The sequence below is a fragment of the Zonotrichia leucophrys genome, chromosome 1, assembly GCF_028769735.1.
Source record: "Zonotrichia leucophrys gambelii isolate GWCS_2022_RI chromosome 1, RI_Zleu_2.0, whole genome shotgun sequence".
In the NCBI taxonomy this organism is placed as follows: Eukaryota; Metazoa; Chordata; class Aves; order Passeriformes; family Passerellidae; genus Zonotrichia; species Zonotrichia leucophrys.
Window position 1 is genome coordinate 77,712,892 of NC_088169.1, and position 23,118 is coordinate 77,736,009.

Here is a 23,118-nt window from a genome sequence, read left to right on the forward strand (position 1 = left end):
AAGATTTAAACTGAAGTAATCGGAAGATTTAAACTGAAGTAATCGGAAGATTTAAACTGAAGTAATCACTCAAAAATGTAAAATACAGAATCAAATACAACAGGAGAAAAAAAAATCCATCATGTTTTCGTTTCAAATAGTGATTTCAACACTTTGTAGTCAACACAGAAATTCATGTAATAAAATTTCAAAAGAAATACAATGAACAACATATTAGAAAAGGTTTACCACCTTTAACCAGAACATTCTCTTATTTTGTCAAACACTTTTTACTGCTTTTGAGAAAATTGATCTGTAAATAAAACATTGCCCTGCCTTGACAAACAAAGCAATACTTGACATGAATTCATGAATAGAAAACAGCGTTACTGCCAATTTTAAAAATGTAGCACATGCTAATATTTTAAATGATAGCTAATTAACACATTGGGAGTGTTTCTACTGAGTTCAGTGAAGCCGTGGTGTCCATCTTAGTGTGCATCTCACTAGGCTTGTCAGAGAAAGCAGGTGATGTGACTCTACCTGCTTTTAAACATCACCAGCTCAGGCTCAGTAATACAAACATTCCTCTAGATGTAGTCACTGGAGATTTTAAAGATGGATAACTATCATATCTGTTTCCTAGACAGTGAGGCTAAGGCTCAGAGGCTTTACAATTCCCACTGCAACTGCCTCATAGACTTCATCTCTCCTTGGTCAGCGTAGAGTATTCCATTTTCCCATGCTACAGCACTTCTACTATAACCTTGGAAAATTTAAAACAAAAAAATCTCTGAGACCACAAGGAATGTCCACAGAATTTTTAGAAAGTATTTATCCTGACATTAAGAGCAAAGCATTTAATGTATTTTTCTTTGTTAGCAAAACCTTGGATACAAGTATAAATAGTGAAAAGGGCCTGTCCAGTTTCTTTCCACAGATCATAGAATCATAAAATTGATTAGGTTGGAAAAAACCCTAAGGTCCTTAAGTCCAACCATTATCCCAGCATTGCCAAGTCCATCACTAAGTCATGTTCCTAAGAACCATATCCACAAGTCTTTTAAATACCTCCAGGGATGATCATTCCTCCACTTCCCTGGACAGCCTGGTTCAATGCTTGATAATCCTTTTAGGGAAGAATTTTTTTCATAATATCCAATCTAAATATGCCCTGATGCCACCTGGGGCCTTTTCCCCTTGTCCTACCATTTTCTACCTGGGAGAAGAGACCAACCTCACCTGACTACCCCTCCTTCAGGCAGTTGTAGGGATAGGATGCCCCTGAGCCTCCTTTTCTCCATGCTAAACACCCCCAGCTCCCTCAGCTGCTCCTCATAGCACTTGTGCTCCAGACCCTTCCCCTCTGGACATGCTCCAGCCCCTCAGTGTGTTTCTTGCACTGAGGGGCCCAGAACTGAGCACAGGGTTTGAGGTGTGGCCTCACCAGTGCTGTGTATAAGGGGACATCACAGCCCTGCTCCTGCTGGCCACACCCTGGCTGATCCAGGCCAGGATGCCAGCACCCCCAGGTCCCCTTCCACTGTGCAGCTTCCCAGCCCCTGCCTGCAGCCCATAGCTCTGGGGATGTTGTGGCCCAAGTGCAGGATGCAGCAATTTACCTTGCTGAATCTCATCTGATTTGCTTTGGGCCATCAATCCAGCCTGTCCACATCTCTTGGTAGAAGCTCCCTGCCCTCCAGAAGATCCACTGAACTTGGTGTCATTCACAAACTAAGGGTGCACTCCCGTCACCAACATCTTTTCATAAAAATCCTTTCTTTAGGATTTTCCCTCTTCTGGGAAGCTGAGGCCCCAGAAAGAGAATGTAAACAATTGTTATCTGCTGCTGTGGAATGCAGCAGGTGCACCTGTGATTGGTCAATGTTCCTTGTGTACAATTAAGGGCCAATCAAAGACAAGCCTTTCTCTGGGACAGATCAGAGAGAGCTCCATTGTTATTCATTCCTATTCTATTCTTAGCATAGCAGCTTCTGAACTTTTCTCTCTATTCCTATTAGTATAGTCTTAATGTAATATATATCATAAATTAATAAATCCAGCTTTCTGATCATGAAGCCAAGATTCTCGTCTATCTCTCTCACCCTGAGGAACCCTTGCAAAGCCCTGTAACACACTCCATCTCCTCATTCAAGTTGTTGATAAAGGGAAGGAGATCAGGTTGGTTAAGCAGGACATGCCTTTCATAAACCCATGCTGGCTGGGCCTGATCCCCTGGTTGTCCCACATGTTCTACATGATTGCATTCAAGATGATTTGCTCCATGTCGTTCCCCAGAACCAAAGGCAGACTGGCAGGGCGATGGTTCCCCAAATCCTCTTTCTGCCGCTCTTATAGATGGGTGTCAGACTAGCTAGTCTCCAGTCACCTGGGACCTCTCCACTTAGCCAGGGCTGCTGGGAAATGATCTGCTATGCAAGTATAAATTCTACCCCTAATTAATTAATAATTAGCATAAAGAATGAGGTCTTTCTGAAGGTAGGATCAAATAAGAGGTTTGATGGAGACAGCTGAGAAGTACATACAGATGCTGGGAGTTTCTAGGCATGTTTGAAGTTCTGAAGGGAAATACGACCAGAACAGAGATGAAAACGATACCTCTAGAATGGACTGCATTCCTTTGAAAGCTACTATAGGTGATGTGCTGAAATATCAAAACTGACATAGTAATTGCCTACATTTGGGTAGATAAATAGGTCCCTGATCCTCCCCAGCATAATTGACCATTAGCTTTCCTTCAGTATCTTTCCTGCCTGTACTTTTGTAAATAAAATTTAGAGGAAGGACACATGCTGGGACATAACATCCCCTCTCATGCTGTAGGTCAAATAAAATACTGTAGTAAAGATGAAATAAATTAAGTTAGATTTTCAGAAGTATATTATTTTATGCCGTGTCAGCTAAACCAATTTAAAACATAAAACAAAGAGACATCATCTGCCCCTGGAGACAAAGATCTGCTGGCAGCTTCGCCTTCGTGAAAGCCACTTGTATTCAATATCTGCATTTGGGTTTTGGAGCCTACCTCTGTGTTCTTAAACTTTTTAGAATTGTCTTTTTTTTTTTTTTTCTTTTCTTTTCTTTTTTTTTTTTTGATAATATAATCCCAGGTAAATTCAATAAAAAATAAACATGCTTCTCATTTCCTGCAACAATTTATATAATTTACCTTAATGTTACCATATTGCTTATAACAAATGGATATTGTTACTTTGTTTGCTGTCCTTTCTTCATCACAATAATTGTTCAAAATGTGGTGCTATGTCCCATGGTCTGCCTAGAGATTTTGTGATGTCAATGCTGAAGCTAAATCTTTGAAACCACCTACCTAACACAAAAGCATATGCAAAGAAGCCTTCAAGTTCCTCCTCAGGCCTCTTGCCTTTTCCCACAGCTCTCTGACGGCATCATTATTAGAGAATCACCACCCACTTTCCTGTCCAGCCCAAGTTCCTCCTTCTCTCCCACCCAAATATTCACTATTCTTGTGCACACTAGAGAAGAAGGCCTTTAATCTTGATTCAAGGGTAGAACTGTTGTAATTTTCTCTCCTTCTTCCCTGAAACATAATGTCAGTCTTTTCTGAGCAAAAGTCCAAGGGGAATGTTCTCACACTACTGCAAAGAATGACTAAATCTCCCAAATCAAATAGTGTTACTTAATGAGTAACTCAGCTAGTGTACTGCATATTTAAAGAGCAATTTATTGGTGTTACTCCTGTTGAGCATCTTCTTAATCCAAAACTGCAAGTTTATTTGCAGTCCAATTCATTTGCTGTGGAATCAGGGCATGGTGAATGCATACAGCACCTCATAAAAATAATGTAGTGTCCAACAAGATGCAACGTTTTGTGCCAGTCCAACTCCTGGAAGTGTTTCCATTGATTTATAGGAATTTTTTTTTTTAGTATTCAGAAATGGCAGAGAGAATACTAAAGTAGAGAGTTTGCAAATTAAATGGAAAAATGTGAGGAACACTCATCTTCTCTTGAAAAATTCTTGTATGTAAGGAAAAGAAAATTTGCATGCATTTGTATTCCAAGGAAATGACTGGGCAGAGGATAATATGCTTATATGAATTTTAAAGCTTTCAGACACTTCAGACACAAACATTTCTAACAATTTTAATAGAATTGCTTTGTAGATAATGCACTGTGTTTGACTCTTACAGAACACCTGCTTCATAATGCTCAATCGTAACATTAGGAAAAAAATAATTAAAATATATTAAATTTGTAATACTCCATCGTTCTGTGTAATGCAACATTTAGTGCTAAAGAGCAGCTATTGAATGACACTTCCAGTGAATGGAGCCAGAATGTCTGGTCATTAGATGATAGCAGCAATATTTTATGTAGTAAGCAGATGTCAAATGAATTCATCAATACAAATAGAAATCTGCTTAACGGGATCTAAACTCCATCTTTTAAAGCATCAGTAATTTAATTATGCTTTCCATGCACAAAGGACAAATTTATATTTTTTACTGAAAATTAATTTTGGTTTGGAGTTCTATAACAGTAAAACAGGGAAGGAAGGGAAAAAAGCATTCAGGAAAGTCTGCAAAGGAAGTACAGTTCCTCTTTCATTTGGGATGAGTTGCAGAACCTTTCCAAAACACATTTGCCATGGTCTTCTAGACCACCAGTACACACAAAATGACACTGCTACAGCAACAGTGAGTACAAACACACATACAATCCATTTCCCTGTTGATAGTTCTCTTAAATGAAAATGTTGTATAGCATAAACTAATATATATTTATAATTGAAGGAACATAAAGTAGTTAGGTTACTCTGTTGCTTTTTCATGTTGTTGCCTTTTTCACTCTTGTCCTTCCTTTTAAAATGATGCCTTTCCAGGAATTAGAATGACAGCTCATGGGCTTGTTTGAAGCTGCATAATACCATTCCAGATGCTCTGCTTTATCTTTGGCCTTCAGTAACAATTAGGTAAAACATAGAAATTAATTTGGAGGCCCAATTTTTTAAGAAGAATAGAGTGTCCTGGATTACACAAAGTAGAATTCAATGGAATTCAGACCATGTAGTCTGAAGTATCATACACAATTCCCTTGTTTTTCTGTCATAAAAAATGCCATCTAATCCTTTTGTCTTCTTTCTCCTGACATGTATTCCAATCTGTTTGGGTTTTTGACTATGGTGACGGCTTTCCTCAACATTCTTCCTTGTGCAGAATCCTACAAAAGGATTCAACAAAACAAACAAAATTATTATCTCTGTATAAATTAAATTTTCTACCTAATACCTGATGTATTAGCCTACAAATATACTGCTTTTTGATGCTTTTTGAGGTGAATTGTTGTCTTTGAGAAAAAATATCTACATAATGACCAATTTTGCCCTATCCTTTCACAGAGCAGGGAGGGCTTTTCCCTTGACTCTCCAATATTCTCTAGGTGACTAATCAGAAATTTTCCCAGATAAAATTAAACAGATATTTTTTATCCCTTAATTTTTTTTCTCTGCCCTCTGGACTCACCTTGCTATAATAATATGCTGGCCTACATCTTTCTGTTTAACATACTTTTGATAGTTTCATCATAGTCAAATAATTCTTCATATCAGGGTCATCATTAAGGTAATAAAATTCTCTTTTACTCTTCCGTAATTACACTACTACTGCTTTTTTCTTGTCTACCACTCTTCAGTTAATTTAAATGTCACCTGCATCATCCAGTTCATAATTTACATTTGTTTGAAGCTGTACCAGATTATCAACTGTGGTCCCTTCCAACTTTACCATTCTGCGATATGTGAGATCCCACACACTTTATTAGTTTGAGCTTCCTGGTATAGTTAGAGTTTATTGTAAAAGTCTGAACAGATTGTCCATTGTGTGGGGGGATAGACTGTAAGTAAAAGAGGATGCTTCTAGCTGTAGTTTTCCAGTTCTGAGTGTGTTACCTACAATCACACTTTACAATACTGTGTAGGCAGACTGGCTAGGGAGGGGGCAATCTGCAAGAGGCTGATTTGTTGGAGGTTTAAACTGCAGTTCACATCTTTCCTTATTAGTTCCAAAGTGAATGAAACAGCAATTGGAGATAAACTAAATAAAACCTTGTGAGACCATATAAATTAAGGTTCATGGAGGGCTTGGATCTACTGCTGACTGTTTCATTATTTTCTATTTAGCAGATACATTTCTGGCGGCAGAACTGAAGACTACCTCCCAATGATTCAATTCTTTGGAGCAATGAAGTTTCCTCCAGCATTCAGCTGGAAGCTTTTTCTGTCTCCATTCAGCAGCAACTAGCTAATTCCTTCCTGCCTAATCAGGAACCACTAACCATGCTATGGCAATGTACCCATGTGTTTGCCCGTTCCTGGGCTCCCCAGGAAACTGAACCCATGACTCACACTTGGCTGGGGGATGGCTCAAACTACAGATAGTCCAGTAATGAAATTTATCCTCTTGCATTTCAACAGAATGAGTGTTGTACTTTTATTTTAAAGACATAATTGTCGAAAGAGGAGATTCAGTGACATGCACTGTTAATGGCTGGGTCAAACTGTGGTGGCCTCAGCAGGACATAGGGCTTGTCCCGGTCATCGCTTTTTGCCTCCAGCATGCTCTAGGTATCTGCATGCTGAACATACAGATCTTAATTGGCTTCTTTCTGGGGTCCCTTCTCCTATTCTACAGTGAGTCTCAGTGATAGAAGAGGTTTCAAGATCTTATTCTGATAGCCAAAAGAGCTGATCATGATATATGATACCTTTAATAACCTTATTAATTAGCCTATTCTTTCATAGGTTCATGTGCCAGTGTAGATAACATGCTAAGAAAAGAAAAAAAGAGGCTTCATGTGCCACTTATGCCACTTGTCATACTTATAGCCTGGACTTTCTCTTCAGCAACTATCGTCCAAATTTTCAAATAAATTTTTAATTTTCACTGAGAGAATTACCAAAGAAGTAGTCTTTAAAAGTTGCATCCATTATATACTCCCCTATTTTTTTATTTCTGTTGATTTCTGAAATTATCATGATAGGAGAATGAAGGATGTGTTTATGAAACCCACAATCACATTTTAGTGACTGTGCCTACAATCAGCAGCTGCCACTCTGGTATCGACTGAGGCTTTCACATTGCCAGAAGCCTGTTAAATATTAAAAGCTGGACTTCACACAAATTCTTTTCCTCCTGTGATGAGCTCCAGACCTGCCATTGTCCATTCAAAAATGGACAAAGTGCCCACAGTTTTCACATGCTCCACATGTAGTGCAATAACTACAGTTCCTCTGCATGGCTCCTGCTGACATGTAAATGCTGGCCTGAGCTATTCAGAGCTACTGGGTTATGCACAATCATTTAGAGAAATCCTTGATACGCATTACTGAAATTCACTGTTGCATGCAGAAGTGTGCATGGGTGTGAACGTATGTGGGTCTGTGTAAATAAATCCCTTCCTGGCCCCTGTAGTGATGTAGTGACCCTGTAGCTGATGCTGTGAAGCAGGAAATCCAATTATACCTCACTTAGCATGCATAACTAAAAATATTATTATTGGTCATAAAATTATCTAGCCCTTTCAAAAATCAAATACATGAACTATGTGACTGTACTCCTCAGGGTGACTTCACGTTGTGTGAGAAAGTGCTTCCTTTAATTTGTTTTAACTCTGCCTGCATTATTGCAGGCTGCACTTTGTTGTGGGAGAAGGTGGGGCTGAAGTGGCTAATTTTGCTTCTAAAATGTCTGGGAATTTTTGTCTGGGAACAAACTCCTTGAAGTGCACAGAGCTTTCATGTACACTATATGGCATTTCCCAAGTCAAAGCAAAGCAACATCTCCACCACCAACAATATCTGCTTTCCAAATGTGCACTAAAATGAAATGTCAACACTTTGATGAACAGCTTCTGTAGCAAAACAGCGTGTATGTGACCAAATGGCAGCAGACCACTGTTTACACGAAAAATGAGCATATTGGAATAAAATTACTCTGAACCGCAACATTCCGTGCTATTTAAAAAAAAAAAAAAAAAGTCCGCATTAGAGCCAATAGCAAGCCACATTATCTTTTAAAACCTTGAGCATACACAGATCCATCATATTGACAAATGAGGTAGACGAGGGTTGAGAAAGATCATCAGTATTTTCTGTGCTCTGAATTCCTCTCCTAAAACTTCAGTTCCAAGGGGAGCACTCGCTCACAGAGCCACAGCAGACAGGCTGAAAACCATGGAGGTTTCAATGACAAGGCACCTGTGTTCAGTCCAGTGCTCTGGAGTATCTTCTTTCTCTAGCTGGAGGGATATTTTATCTCCACTAAAATAAATTCTTTCCCTCAATTCAGCACCGTGGTAATATGAGTGTTGACATGATTTACTTCAATTTTTCCATAAATATCCTCTGAACATTAACTTCTATAAATGTATTTCAGGACGCAGGTCCTTGAGGATGCCTACACAAGCTTGTTTATTTGTATTTGGAGAGTAGAAAAAAATGTTGTATTTGTGAATTTCCCCATGCTGCTAGTAAACTAGACAAGCTTAATGGTGCAGTAAAAATCATATTAATCAAAATTTCAGGTCGTATTTTTACATATTGGTAGCAGAGGTTACAAATACGGCAAACAAAATCCCAGTTGAGCCTGAATGCTTGAAAACTGATTGTTTCCTGGTCACTCTCCCTTACTGAGGACAGTCATGCCTCAGAAATCACAGGTGACAATCACAACTCAAAATCTTTTGAATTTTACTTGCAATTCTGAAAAAAAAATCCAACAATGCCTTTTCCTGTGCACTCATGCATACATGCATTTAAAATAACAGCTTGGGATGCAGAGGCATTGGGCTTGGCAGTCTTTGGTATTTAAAGATCCCTTTCCCCTCTCCTAGGTGCACACCTCACCTAGTACAGGCTCTACAAACTACCCAAAATAATTTTAAACTGCTATTCCAAAAGATGTACATCTTATTTCCCATAAAAAGCTGTTACCACTTTTTTCTTAGTCAGCCACGAACATTAAATATCATACAATAAATCTGCTTATTCTGAAAGCTCATGGATTTTATTACCTTGGCAACAAAGTGATCTGTTCTAACTGCTTCTTGCTGCCAGTTTTAGAGTTTTCTGTGTCACAGAAAAAGCCATGAGGAGAGGATGAACAGTTAACTGACTCCTTCCCTTATGCTTGCATCATCAGTTTCTACAGATGGAAGAATAGATATAGTGTGAGAATGAGGTCCTTGGTTGCTCAGAATCAGTTGTAGTTAATAGACGAGCTGGATTAAAAATAGGGTTTTTTTCTGTTTTATGACAATCACCAGCAAAATCTGTCAGGAATGGAATTTTATTTTTAATATATAAAAAGAACTTTTTTAATCTGGAAAAAAATATTTGAACAAAATAAAGTGTTTATTTTTTCACATCCATACTTGGACTTTCATTACCAAATAAGCACCCAAATGTGGTCATCAAAGATTACTTCAAATGAATAAATAAAAAATAAAATCACTTCATTTGGAAACTTACTTTAAGTCTCCCTTTTTCTTAAATGGCTGTGATAATTTGTAGCTTCTTTCCAAAGGGGGAAAATAATGACAGCGATTCAGACAGCTAGTGCTTCAGTGCTGTTGTACTGCTGTCACTGGGAGATGAAAATCTCCCACCTAGCACAAGGACGAGATGGAGCCAGTTTCCCACAGAGGCTGTAGCTAAACCCAGTCAAAACCTCCTGCCATGTCAGAGCATACTTCCAGGAAATTCTCCTACTCAAATGGAAAGGAACCTGCAGCACTGTCTTTAAATTGTTGAAGGCAGCATGCCCTACTGAAAAATATAGCCAAAGCTCGATCTTTCTCTAGAAAGCAGCCATACACACATGGCACACCAGGGAGTCATATGAAACATTGTGCAGTGGGTTTTGTACCAAACACTACAGGTAAGCAAATATTTTTGTGTTTTTTCTGTCAATCCTGCAAATACAGTGTGAACTATGAAAACCAGTTAAGGCTCTAAGTATGATCATGATTAACAAAAAGAGTTGGAGGGAAAACTCTTGTGAGTTACAGCTCAGAAGCCTCATCATGAGCTGCAGTAATAGAACTAATTTATCAAAGTGGGCATTAAGAAACTTGCAGATTTTTTTTGAGTTTACACCAGCCAGAAATTAATATTATTTACTACCCTCACAGGACACTGGTTTCATCTTTATCTAGTCTCCCAAATAAAACGAATGGAGACCTGTTTTCCTGAATATTTTATGCCATTGAAAGGGAACTATATTTGACTGAATCAAAGAGATTGTTTAAAAAATTTATGATGAGTTTATCAGATACTCAATGTTTTTGTGATTTTTATAATAGGAAATAAAAAACCTGATAGAAAAGAGATGTTGGAGTTTACAAGCCATAATCTACAAAAATAAGGACATTTTTAAGATTAAGGAATGTGGTTTTGTATGTTTCTGATAGAAGTACTATAGAAATTGCCTATGATTATAATCCAAAAGTACTATTCCATGCCATGAAGTAAAGATTAAGTGAAATTAGCATTCCTTTTTTCAAGTTACTTGTTCAGGGCTGCACCTAAGATTGCTTCACTAAAATGCAGTCAAGGTTTGTTAAGTATAGGCTTAGCTTAGGACTGTGCATGAAGTTTCTCAGAACATGTGTGCATTTCCCTGAGTCAAAGCTGCAATCACTACTGGTTTCAGCATGTTCCACACATAAGCTCTGACTGCTTTCCTGGCAGGATCTGGGTCTCCTCTTCCCCAGAATAACAATATTTAGAAGAAAAGCCAATAAATTTGACTAAGAGAGACTTTATTTTTTTCTTGCCCTGGATGTACAGAGGAGTAAATCACTACCTGAGATTTAGATGTACATGAGACACTTTTCTCCTGTAAGACCTCAAATGCAGATCTAACTAATCAGTTAGTCATTGAGCTGCACTACACACCTTTCTATCCTCTTGCCCTCCTCTCTGATTTCTTTTACCATTCCTTTTCTGACAGCTCTTACCTTTTCATACCCTCATTTTCAACATTCATTTTAACATGTTATTTCTTGTAGCCCTTACTGGTCAGAAGCAGTTACAGAATCTCAGAATCTTACTTTTTCTCACAGCTCAGCTTTCTTGCTTGAATTGTCAGGGTAACCAGGCACTTTTCAATAAATGATCGGTCACTCAGATCAAAATGCTAAATATTTAGACACCACATAATTGATAAAGTGAAACCTAAAGTGTTTGTTTGCTCTCTGCTAATTATTTTAGTTCAAGCAGGCAGACTCAGCTGTCTACATTATTAATTAAACCTTTAAAAATGAGCTAAGGACAGGAAATGTTCTTGCTGTTAGCAGTGCTAAGATTAAGCAGCAGCTCACATTAGCTGTAACATGAAAACCTTTTTTCCAAACTTCACCAATATGAAGCTAAAAATATCATATCAGTTCATATTTCTGAATGGTTTGGAGAGAAGATTAGTAAATGGGAAATCTCAGATGTTAACTATTTTTAGGAAGTAAAAGCAATGTTACTAGTTTACTGGTGTTTGTGGCTATCTTTGGCCTGGAGTAGCAAAGATTCATGTTCTCTAAAGTAACATGTTTAAACACTAAAGAGCTTGAAGATTTTCTTAAAGGAAAATGGAAGGTTTCCTCAAAGGCCATATAATAGCAATAAATAATATTCCTCATGCAACTTATACCAGTGATCTACTTCTCTACAGCTATATTTTTGCTATAGGAAAATTATCATTGGTTTTTCTGATCAGGAACACTGTAACGGGATGGAAGCCACAGCAAAAAATCATATTCGTGCTGAAAAGAATTGTGTGAAAATACAATTAACATTATATGGTTTTATATAAATTTTATAGTTTGATTACTGTACTTGAAGTAATGCAAGATCTCTTAGCTGGTATTTACCATGACGACCTGAAACTCCATTCCATTCTGTCAAAAGTTTCACACAGTGGTTGAGTGTTGGTTTGCAGTTTAGGACTAGAAACACTGAAAATTCTCATTTTTGTTAGACACAGGGGGACAGATCCAAAGGGAATGGAAGAGTCTAGTTATAGCTTGTAAAGAGGTGGGATAAACATAAGCACACAGGTCTGTGAACTGAAACTTTTGAGTGCTGCAGAATATAAAGCCTACCACTCTGCTGTGTGTCTCCACAGGACTCTGGAGCCTAATTATAGAGCTGTATGAAAAAGTTCTTCTTGTCAGCAGAACCGGCAGGAGGGGAAAAATAATATTTTTGCACATTCACAGAAGAATAAAATATTTAGGCAGAAAATCATCATTTCTGCAGATGGACACTTACAAAACAAAAATGGGTAATTTTTGTGCAGCTCTGCTTGTCACTAGCATAGCCAGAATACATTTGGTAACAGATTTAAAATCCAACCTAGAATTCCTCAGTCACTGCCAGTGGCAAAATATGCTTCATAGAGTAGTACTGGTTGAGGGTTGCAGGAAAATTCAGGGTGGGGAAGCAGTCCTAAAATGAGCAGTCAGCATTCCACCAAATTTAGCATTGCTGCACTTGCTTATGCCAGCAGAGAATTTGTCTCTTGATGGTTTTGAGTCCTTCTGAGTAAAGGCTAGCCACAAAAGCCTGACGACAATTACAAGGCAAAATGTGAGGATCTGACCCTATTGAGGCAATGAGGAAAGAGATCTAGAAGAGGTATTAAAGAGATGCACAAATTGTTAATGAAAACGGCAGTAAGAAGCTGCTAGTGGCCAATAGATTTTAACTGCTTGCTTTCATTATATTTAAAAAGACACTCTTTAAATGCATGCTTTAAGTGAGAAGAAATATACTTATTAAAAAACTACTCCATGCCCTGAACATTTCACATCAGTAACAAGTATTTTTAGGAGAAATATGACTTGACAGGCTGATAGGCACAATACATGATTCCCGATGGTGCTCAGGTGAGAGCTTCTACCCAGTATACCAAAAAACTCAGTAACTTAGAACAGCACTTTGTGTGTGTGCTGTGTGACCCTCCACAAAACTGATAGAGGGATTATCCATTTGCATGTGCAGGTCTGTAACACAAAAGGTGAATAATTAACGTGGACTTCTCTTTCTTCCCCTCACTTAGCACCAAGCAGAGAAAAGGGGATCCATCACCGCATGGTTCTCACAATTTCTGCACTCCCTGGCCTGTGTTTGCAGCCGCTCAGTGGAAAGCCTTGCTCTTCAACTCAACTGTAGTGACCTGTACTTTCAGCTTTGGATAAGTGTTTTTCTCTTATGCTTGTTAAATGCAGTGTGAATTTTATGTGGAAGTGTTTTTTCTTATTCCTTTTTTCTTTCTTTTCCCTTGGCATCATCTAATTTGGCAGTTCTTGGAGTGCTAGAGAGTCCCTTTAATGTATCTCAAGGCACAAGGACTCTGACTTTACTGCAATAACAGAATACATTTATTTGCTGCCTTTATAAGTGGCAATGGGAACTGATGAAGGATTGTGTTCTCAATACTTCCCTCATCTCCTTTGTCTGACATTAGCAATAAAACAAAAATTACAGAAAAGGCAAACCAGGAATACAAATTAAAAAACTAATTTCATGCCAGCCAACATGTGGAAAAACCTCAGGTGATGAGGAAATCAAAGGAAAATGGCAATAAAACAGACTATGCTAAGAAGTAATAATTATAACTCAAGATGCAAATCCAATAATATCTTTATACACAGTAATTAATAAAGGAAAAATTAGTAGAGAGTAAAAAAATCTCCTGTAATAGGACGTTCTGTTAATAATCTGACAAAGTGTCTGTCTTAAAAAATGAAAAGAATTCCTATATCTCTTAGTTTTCTTAAAATCTGGCCTATATTATAAAGTAAAACAACTCTGTGTTTAGTGTGCTTGATGCTGGAAGCTGATTCTGTTCTGTTTAAATTTTATTTTCAAGTTAACAGATGAAGTTTTTCGCAGCCAATTCAAAGGAAGCCTCAATAGAAGGTAAACCTTTGTATTTGCTTTTCTGTTGCATCATTACAATTCTAATAAACCCAGAAATAATAACAAAAAGTCCAAAATCACTGTCTTGCATATGGCTATTTACAGTCTGTTTTTTTCCACTGCAAAATATTCCAGATCTTATTATACCACCTACAGGTAGTTTTTAGATAAACTCTTGGGATCCCCTAAGCTTTTCAGTTACTCTACTGTAGGTTTCAAAGAACAAGTGTGTCCATTATTGATTTTAGAGAAGTTTCTCATAACCAACACTGCTTTGACTTTAAAGCAATCCTCAGAAAAAAAGCCTGCTATTTTTTTTTAAATCTTAGAGAATACATGAAACTAGCATGCCATTTTTGCTATAGACATTATCTTCAATAAACATTGCACGAGTTCAACTGGTTGTATTTTCTCATATGCCAGCTTTTCTTTGATGCTGAATGTGACATATGAAACTACTAATCATTTTCTGTTGAAGCAAAATAACAAAAACCTATGATAATTTTTTCTTTCTCTCACACATTATTCTCATTCACAAATCCTATAATCCTATATAATCATGCACATATTGTTTATAATGTCAACATATTTTTGTAAGCTTTGAAAGAAATCCTTGGCAAATTCCTTTACATTCCTTTACAATTAAAGTTGTGTTGCTTCAAAGGAACTATTTTGCAAAGACTGACAGAGAAAGAATCTTGATAGTAATTTATGGATACTTAATGAAAACTTACAGAGATAACAGACATTAAGTAATGACCTTTCAAGTGCAGACTCTTTACTGCTTCTATACACTTAATGCTTCCCAATTTTCTCAACCTGTATTTATTTTCTAGGGAAGAACTTTGGGTTTTGCATGATTTGAATCAATCAGTCTGTCTTGCTTCTAATTTGTAGGAAATATGCAAGAATTTAATCCAAATTCAACTGAATTGCTCTGCTTTGATGCTGCTTATTTTCTCTAGTTGTTGATTAATATGCCCCTTGTGCAAACATCTTCCTCCTACCTGATGCCTTCAGTAATGTCTCAATTCATTGCTGATGACATTCAAATTTCCTCCAGAGATGCCTTCTGAAGTCACAAACAGAGGATTATGCCCATCAGTGAATGACTCAGGCACAAAGTGATTGATAAGACAAATAAATACTTAGATCTTAGCAATCAGTCAGTTGTGATATGCAAAGGGGAAAACAAAACTGCAGACATTTCAGCTATATATCATGTTTTCTAAATTATCTTTATATTCCAATGGCCCTCTTAATAAATTATTCTCCCTGGTTGTCTGATCTGTAATACATTTTCAATTATGAGTCTTCACAAACATGTGACAGTCTTCCTCAGTCTGAAGCTGTTTCAATGTCCAAGAAATATCTTCCAAAGTCCAAACAGAGGAAATACTACACAGCAACTTTTGAGTTGAAAAGCTGTGCACACACACATCAGAGAGACTTTATGACATCAGAGAAGTCATGGCTTTATTCCCAGATTCCCTGAGCTGAGTTTTATGTAAGCAGCAACAATACATGACACTGCATATGTTAAAGAGGAGTAAGAAAATTTTGAGCATCTTGCACAGCATGAGACTGAGAAATCAGGACCTTGTATCACCTCAGATGTGCAAAAGTCAAAAGCCAAACAAAGAATAAGGTGATAATACAAGAGTGAGTAAATTATTTCTTTTATTAATTTTTTTTTTGGAATGACAAAGGAAATAAAAAAATTTAATTAAGAGAACTTATCTATTAAAATAATGTCATGTGAAAGTCCATATGCTTGTTTTTAATAAGTTTTGATCTGCACGAGGTTTTGGTAACCTCAAGAATAAGTTAATTTAGAAAAAGGGTCTAAATAGAACACATTTCAGAAGCAATGGACTGCTGCTACAGTTTTCATACAAATATTCAATGCTACATTTTGTAGCTTTTATATGTGATCACTGCACATGTCACAGCATTGCAGATAGCATCTTGGGCTTTTTTCCTCAGGTGGGAGGTGATCTTGAAGACATCTGTACGTGATCGTGGTAGCATGGCTGTGAAACACAGAAGCATGGCTGTGAAACACAGAAGTCTTTCCTTAGCTAAAAGCTATTCAAAGGTCATACAGAATAGCAAAAAAGAAAAAAAAAAAAAAAAAGGAAGTCCTTGAGTTAAGCCATACGTTCTTTGATTCAGGGTCCATTTTTTGTTTACAGCCCTCAGTGCAACATAACCTTGATTTATGATTATCATGCCTATTTGTCACAATCATTACAAGGTTTATAATGGAATAAAAGACCTTGATAATAAAAAATCATCTAGGTCAATCAGAGTTCTAATCTAAATAATATTTAGTATATACTTCTGATGTGAATTAGATGGGTAAGGCACCTACACTTTAAAGTGACATCTACATTTTTTTTAAATATATGTAAGAAGATGTACCTACAAATTAAAGTAAAAAAGAAAAATCTAAAATTTATATATACATTTGTTAAACTATACATTAAAGTAACATATACAGTAGGTAAAGAAATATACTTGGGAGGGGAGGGGGGGGGAATTGGTTTTTAAAGTGTCACTATACATACAAAGTTTAACATCATTAATTTGGTCCAGAAAGAGAGTTTTAGTACAATATACCAAGAAATGAATGCTTATAGGAGAGAAATAAGCAAGCATAGGAAAAACAAAAGTAATGGAATTTTAATTCATTCTATGTCCAGTACTTTAAAGGCATTTTTGTTCCAGCCATACTGAAATTCTTATATAGGAACAAGACAGTTCCTAAAGTTGTCAGTATTTTCTGTTTCCTCCATTCTGTATAGCTTGTCCCCCATCCAAGCCATCACAAGAATAAATGTAAAGATAAATAATAATCATAATTACATTGCAGTAATATAAGCATCATGAAGTTGAATGACCTCATCAGACCAACAGTGCTGAATATCACCAAGTGTTCCAGCCTGCCCAGATTAGTTTCTTGGAGTGTCTATAAGACTTAGCTTTTGGAAAATGTTCTCTGTGAGAACCACCTCAGAAGAAGAGGTAAAGCATATACTGTGACTTTGTTGACTCATTTTGGTGTGGTTTTGTACATTACACTTCAAGTCTATGCAGAAAACTGTGAATAACCAAGAGTAAATGGCATATGAAAGTCTATGGAGTAAGCTAAAGGGAGCAATGGGTCATCTTTCAGAACATATGATATATGTGCTCTTAAACAGTTGATAATTCATCACCTTTCCCAAAAGTAAATTTCTGTTAATATCCTTCCCATTTACCATTTCGTTTTGAGGGCACATTTGTGGGGAGAACGTTGCAGCAAACATTTTCTGAGTATGTCTCTTCATGGCTGAGTAAGAATTACAACTTTTTAAGTTCAGTGCCTGAATATCTTCCCAAAATATTATTATAAGGGCGTTATGCTTTTAGATCATCTTCTTCTGTTACTATGACCAAACAATCTTCATTTACCTGCTCATCTGTGCAGCCACTACTCTTGGTTGAAGGCATATGAGGGGAGTTACTACCTATAGCAGAAATGTCACAGCCACAGGGCAACAGCCATCATGTACTCAATCAAGACTATAAGCTCAACAAAAATAAAATGGGATCTGTGAATTCTTGAAAATTGATGCTATTTGCTAAGGGAAGACACCCAAAAGACTGGTCTAATACTATGCCTACATCAATTACAAAGTAGTATATTTAGCCTTGATCAAAATGATTCAAAGGCTAGGAGTCTCCAAAAATATAGTAACTCTTTAACTATTAAAACTGAACAATTTTCACTCAGAAGGAGGCTGAAGCCAAAGTCTCTGTATAGTGAGTGAAAAGTTGTCATTCCTTACCCCTCTCTGGAACTGCAGTGAACTACCTGCAAAATTTGTCTGCTTTTAGTTTCAAAAGCTGAAGGTTCTCCAAAGACAGCATCATGTTTTAACATGATTTACAAGAAAACCTTTAAGAGCATGTTGAAAATGGAAATTCCCAAAAGAGCTTTCTGATGGATGGAAAGAGTTGGATGTATTTTCTATTTCTAGGTGTGGGAATGGAGAAGAGTTATCAATTTTTCCCAAGACTAACGTGTAAGTTCAGTCCTGAAGGAGATGTAAAGAGGTGAGCTATGGTGGTGTGATAGTACATGACAGCATGCATCATTCTGATGTAACCTCATGGCTCTGTAAGCTTGAGAGTTGGGCTGAGTGGATGACTACATAGAATAAGTATGAACATGTTGTGATCAGGAACATCAGATGTAGCATGGGTAGAAATTCTAATGTTTTATTACAGTCACAACATAGAGAATCTGACATAGTATTTCCTTGTTAAATATCCACTTGCACCATCTTCAAATTGATTTGTTGCCTTTATGAAATACAGTGAGAAATCATCCTGAACTTCCTTTTAGAAACCAGCACATGAGCAAAGATCAAATTTTCTTATGGTTCACACACTTAGAGATATTTTCATAAATCAGCCAAGAAATTAATTATAAAAACAAACAGATTACATTTCCTTCCACTAACTAGAAAATGTTACTGTTGCTGCTATTCCAGCTTGCAAAGACACAGAATCATTGCTCTTCAATATATATGTGTGTGTATAAACACATCTATACATACATACACACACATTGTGAGGTTTTCAAATCTTTAAGAAAAATAAGAACATATTTATCTTATAAGGTTTTAACAATTTCATAATTTGCAAACCCATTTCCTAATAGAGTGTTTTTGATCAAAATCACTCAGGAGATAAGAATCTGTAGGGACCCCATCACTTCCAGAAAGAGCACTTTTCCCTTGTAAAGCACTAAAAAGTTGGTAATCCAGGGTGTAACAGACCCTGAAAAAAGCATCACAGAAGCCATGAACAGAAGGAAGAAAATATACTGTGAAGCACCAACCAATATAGTATTTGCAACCAAATGTCTATTTCACATTGATTCTCAGGGCATTAAGAATGCACTGTAAATTGTGGTGGATTTTATTTAGCATTTTAGAGCACAACAAATTGTTCAAATGATTGCAGTTGTTCTGAAAATGAGAGAAAGTGCAATGCAGAATCTTTAGCAGGAGTATAAGGAGGGAGCAGACCAACAGTGGCAAATTTTGCAGTACATTTGTAGGAACTAGAATCTGTATTGCAGGCTACAAGCAGAAAGACAAAATCAGTCAGAAGAACTATTGTTTTATCAATGCCACTGAATGCCTCAGATGGCTCAATACCTTTGTATGTATACTCTTAACATACAGATTTCTATGATATCTTTTGTAAAGACTTGCATTAATTATTTAAAATAAGTATTTCTATCATTAACCTAATCAGAAAATTTCCGGTGTGTTGAATTGTTCAGTGGAACAATTTTTTTCTATATTTCTAGAAAATCAGATTAAGCCTTTTTGAACATACCAGATTTACAAGAAGCAGGAAAGAAATCTGGATCTCAGACTGTCATTTAAAGCATCATGCTTTTAACCTCCTCTTTCCATACAGAGCTCTTTACCTTTACTGACACCCTCTGGTCCCTATGCCTAAGTCAGGTTTGAATTCATTCCAGCCCTCCTTCAAAAATTTACTCTCCAAATCAATATTTTGTAGAGCACAGATCTAGACATTTTCTGAAACTCCCATAAATCATATCACTGGTTCCCCAATAGTTCACCATGTCAGCAACTTATTTAGGGGACTCAAGCAAATTTGCCAGTCACGACCTTCCTGTATTGAATCTGTGCTAGCAGTCCTCCAAGATATGCATTTCTTAAAGTTGCCCTTTATTATTTTCTAACAGCAGAGCTCTTAATCACACTTTTATCTTAGCTGCTATGATATTTTTCCTCAAGACCTCTTCTCAAAGTTACTTTCTTTCAAATTGTCAAGTAGAACTCAGCCAGTGAGATGTTTTTATTTTCTGTTTTCATTCTTAGTACATTTGCCCTTGTTGTAAAATGAAATCAAGATCCCTTCTCCCGATATTTTTACCTAGAATTCAAAATATGACCTTCAGCTTTCCATTGACCAAAAAAACTAAAACCTACACTTTTTATCTCCCAACTATCCCTAGCTATCTTCCCACTTTCATGTCATGCTCTGCAAGTTCTGACTTCTTTTGCATGGGCATTTGCTTTGTAAGTGTATGAAACAGAAGTGCTGCATGTTCAATAGTCCACTTATAAAACTACTTTGCTGTTATCCCCTTCAAGAGTGCTTAACACTTCACGGTCCCTAATATATTTTTTGTCTTCTGAAACTTCATCTTCTTAACCACATCTTTTAAATATTCCCATAGTGTATCAACAGTAAATCTTTGCTGAAGGCCACTGTACATATAACACTCCTCAGTTACAATAGTTCACATCTGTTTTCTGTCTTCCTTTCAGCATACCTCAAACTAGTAAACAAGAGTTTGTGTTTTCCCTCACAACAAGATAGACAAGGGGTTTGAGGGAGAAGGTTGGGGTTTTTCTTGTTTTCTTTTAGTTTTACTTGAAACTTTGTAGGTAAGTGTTATAGTAACTGAAATCAATTTATAAAATATATTTTTAGAAATTCTACTAGAGCATTGGGTCGCTTTTTTAAGCAATGGTCCAGTTATTGCTAATTCTTTCAATAACTCTGGTAATAATATTAATCAGAATGAACCAAACTTGTGCTATTGATTCTCATAAAGTACTTCTGAAGAAGTGGTATTACGACTGAGCAAGAATTAAAGGCAGTTTTATTAACTGGAAAATTTCATTCAAATTTTAATTATCAGGAATCCTCCCATAGCTTTTGGATAATAGTGAATGTATAATTTATTTATAGTTTAAACTTCAGTATCTCATCAACAGCTCACTGAAGTCTAGGGAAATGCTGGAACACCTCAAAAAAACCCCTGGCACAAGTTCCTTCATTTAAGAAACCAAAACCAACAAAAATTGTGTCATTCCAAGGAAGCATTACTTTTTAAACAAAAAAAAAACCAAAACAAAACTTTGAAAAAAGTTTAAGCTGCATTTCTGAAATATTGCAACACAGAATTTTAAGTCCTAAGTACTCACATTACATTATCTTGTCTAACTTCTGTTGCAGGAAGTTTCTGAGCTTAACAGATGTGCAATTGAACATCTGAAGAAGTACATATACAGTCATGGAATTATTTTTTTTTCTAATTTAAAAAATCTTAAAAAGACAGTTTCATGCTCTGTCACAATAACTCTCGGTTCATCTTCTAGCCAGTTCACAGACGTTCCACATAGTCTTATTAACTGCCCTTACATCAGAGACAAAAAATCGGTGCATCTTTATGTAATTCCATCTCCTCTGCCTGTCAGCAAAGGAGAAGAGTCCTGGCACTGCACTTTTCTAATTCCAGAGATAACTGTTTATCCCAAAGCCAAGTATCATTCAAAACTCCAAAACAACACAACTTTCAGTGCACCGCTATAAACTCAATATGCTGGGTTACTTCCTGATTCAACCTCAAGCATTAGCATGGTAGCTCTCCCAAATACAAAAAATTAGCACATTTGCATAGGCATTCCTTCTCTGGAGTATGAATTTGTACTAAAAGCCTCTCATCTCTCTTCACAACTCATTCACTGCAGCAGTTTGTGCCCCAGTTAAACGACAGGAAGCATATAGCAGATCATAGTAATCTCTGCTTCAACTTTTCTGCTCAATTATGACAATTTCAATGTAAGATTCAAAACAAAAAAGCAAAACACATAAACCTGCAGCCCAAAATCGGGATCTCTCACCGTTGCCGGCTTCACAGTAGACTGCTCACAGAGACGCTGCGATAGATATTACAACAAATAATCTGCACACACTCCAAAGTCTAACCAGGGAAATCAGTGCCTGGCTGGAGGAACGGCAAAGACACTTACCGCTGCTGTGGCACCGTCTCTCTCGCCCTGACTCTCAGTCTCTCTCTCCCATCCTCCTGACAGCCTCAAATATAGCAGTCCCTTATGTTGCTGAGCCTGGGGGAGCAGAGGATTGCAGAGTTGGGTTTTTTCCCTTTTTTTTCTCTCTTTTTTTTTAAACCATCCAGAGGTAGTTCTCCAGACCCGACCGCTTCTCCGCCTCGGCTCGCTGAGTGATGGAGAGCCGCAGGTGAAGGCATCCGCGCCGCGGCTCCCGCGAGCCCCTCCCGGCCCCGCCGTGCCCCCTCCCGGCGGGGGGACCGAGGCGCCTCCCCCGGCTGCTCCCGGGGGGCGGCGGAGGCTCTGCCCGCCCCTGCCTGCACGCGTGCGGATGTATAGATGTTGTGGATGTGTGTTTATGCGAGTGCCATCTCACACCGCCGCCCGCCGCTCGCCCCTACCCCTAAGCGCGCAAGGACCCCCCTCCTCCAGCTCTCCTCCTCCTCCTCCTGCTCCTCTCCACCTTCCTCCCCGATTCTCCTCTTCACTCCTCTGCCCCGGAGCATGAAGGCAAGAGGGCAAGTTGGCGAGCGCTGTGCTCTGATCTCCTGCTCCTCCTCGAACCCAAGACACCAGCCTCTTCCATCCACCACTTTCTGACCCCATCCTCTCCTCCCTCCTTCTCATCCCCTTCCCCATCCTCCTTCCAGGTGGATTGATTTTTATTATTTTTTTTCTTTCTTTTATTTTTTTTTTAACGCGGTTTACTCCTCTCCAGCGGTTATGACCCTCCCTACCCCCGCGCTCTGCAGCCGGAGCCGGGAGCCCGGGAGCCACGGCTGCTGCCCGCACCGCACCGCAGCGCACCGCAGCGCACCCTCTCCTCCTTTACACCGCGGCTGCTCCGGCTGGAGGCACACCCGGGGCGGCCAGCGCTCGGCCGGCACCCAGACCGCCGCGGCTCCGGCAGCCGCATCTCCCGCTGCTCGCTTCCCCGCCATGCCCCCGTTCCCGGCTGCATCCCCGCCCGCAGCCGGCAGCGCTGTGCCCGCCCGGCCCGGCCCCGCCGAGCGCCCCCGCCCGCCCCGCGCAGCCCCGGGCACGGCTGCCGGCGCCGCCACATCGGCCCCCGGGCGGGTCCTCCTCGCATCCACCCACACATCCAGCGCGTTCCCACTCTTCTGCCTCTCCCTAATGGCTGTCCTCAGCATCCAGGCTGATTCTAATTCTTCCTTTCTTTTTTTTTTTTTTTTTTTTTTTTTTTATGTGTTTTTCCCCCTGTGGCAATGCCAACTTGTGCTATAAAATTTAATGCTTTTCTGGCCTTC

General features: G+C 38.3%; 1 protein-coding gene across 2 annotated transcripts in view; it reads right to left on the reverse strand.

The window, feature by feature from the left end:
• The window catches only part of CNTN5 (contactin 5), a 607,907-nt gene extending 585,618 nt beyond the window's left edge, over positions 1-22,289 (reverse strand). Inside the window, exon 1 of one of the 2 annotated variants that reach the window (XM_064718603.1) lies at positions 21,812-22,289. The gene's annotated coding sequence lies outside the window, so the exon portion shown is untranslated. The remainder of the gene's footprint in view (positions 1-21,811) is intronic. The other variant, XM_064718594.1, reaches the window with a different exon arrangement.
• Between the last annotated feature and the right edge of the window lie 829 nt (positions 22,290-23,118).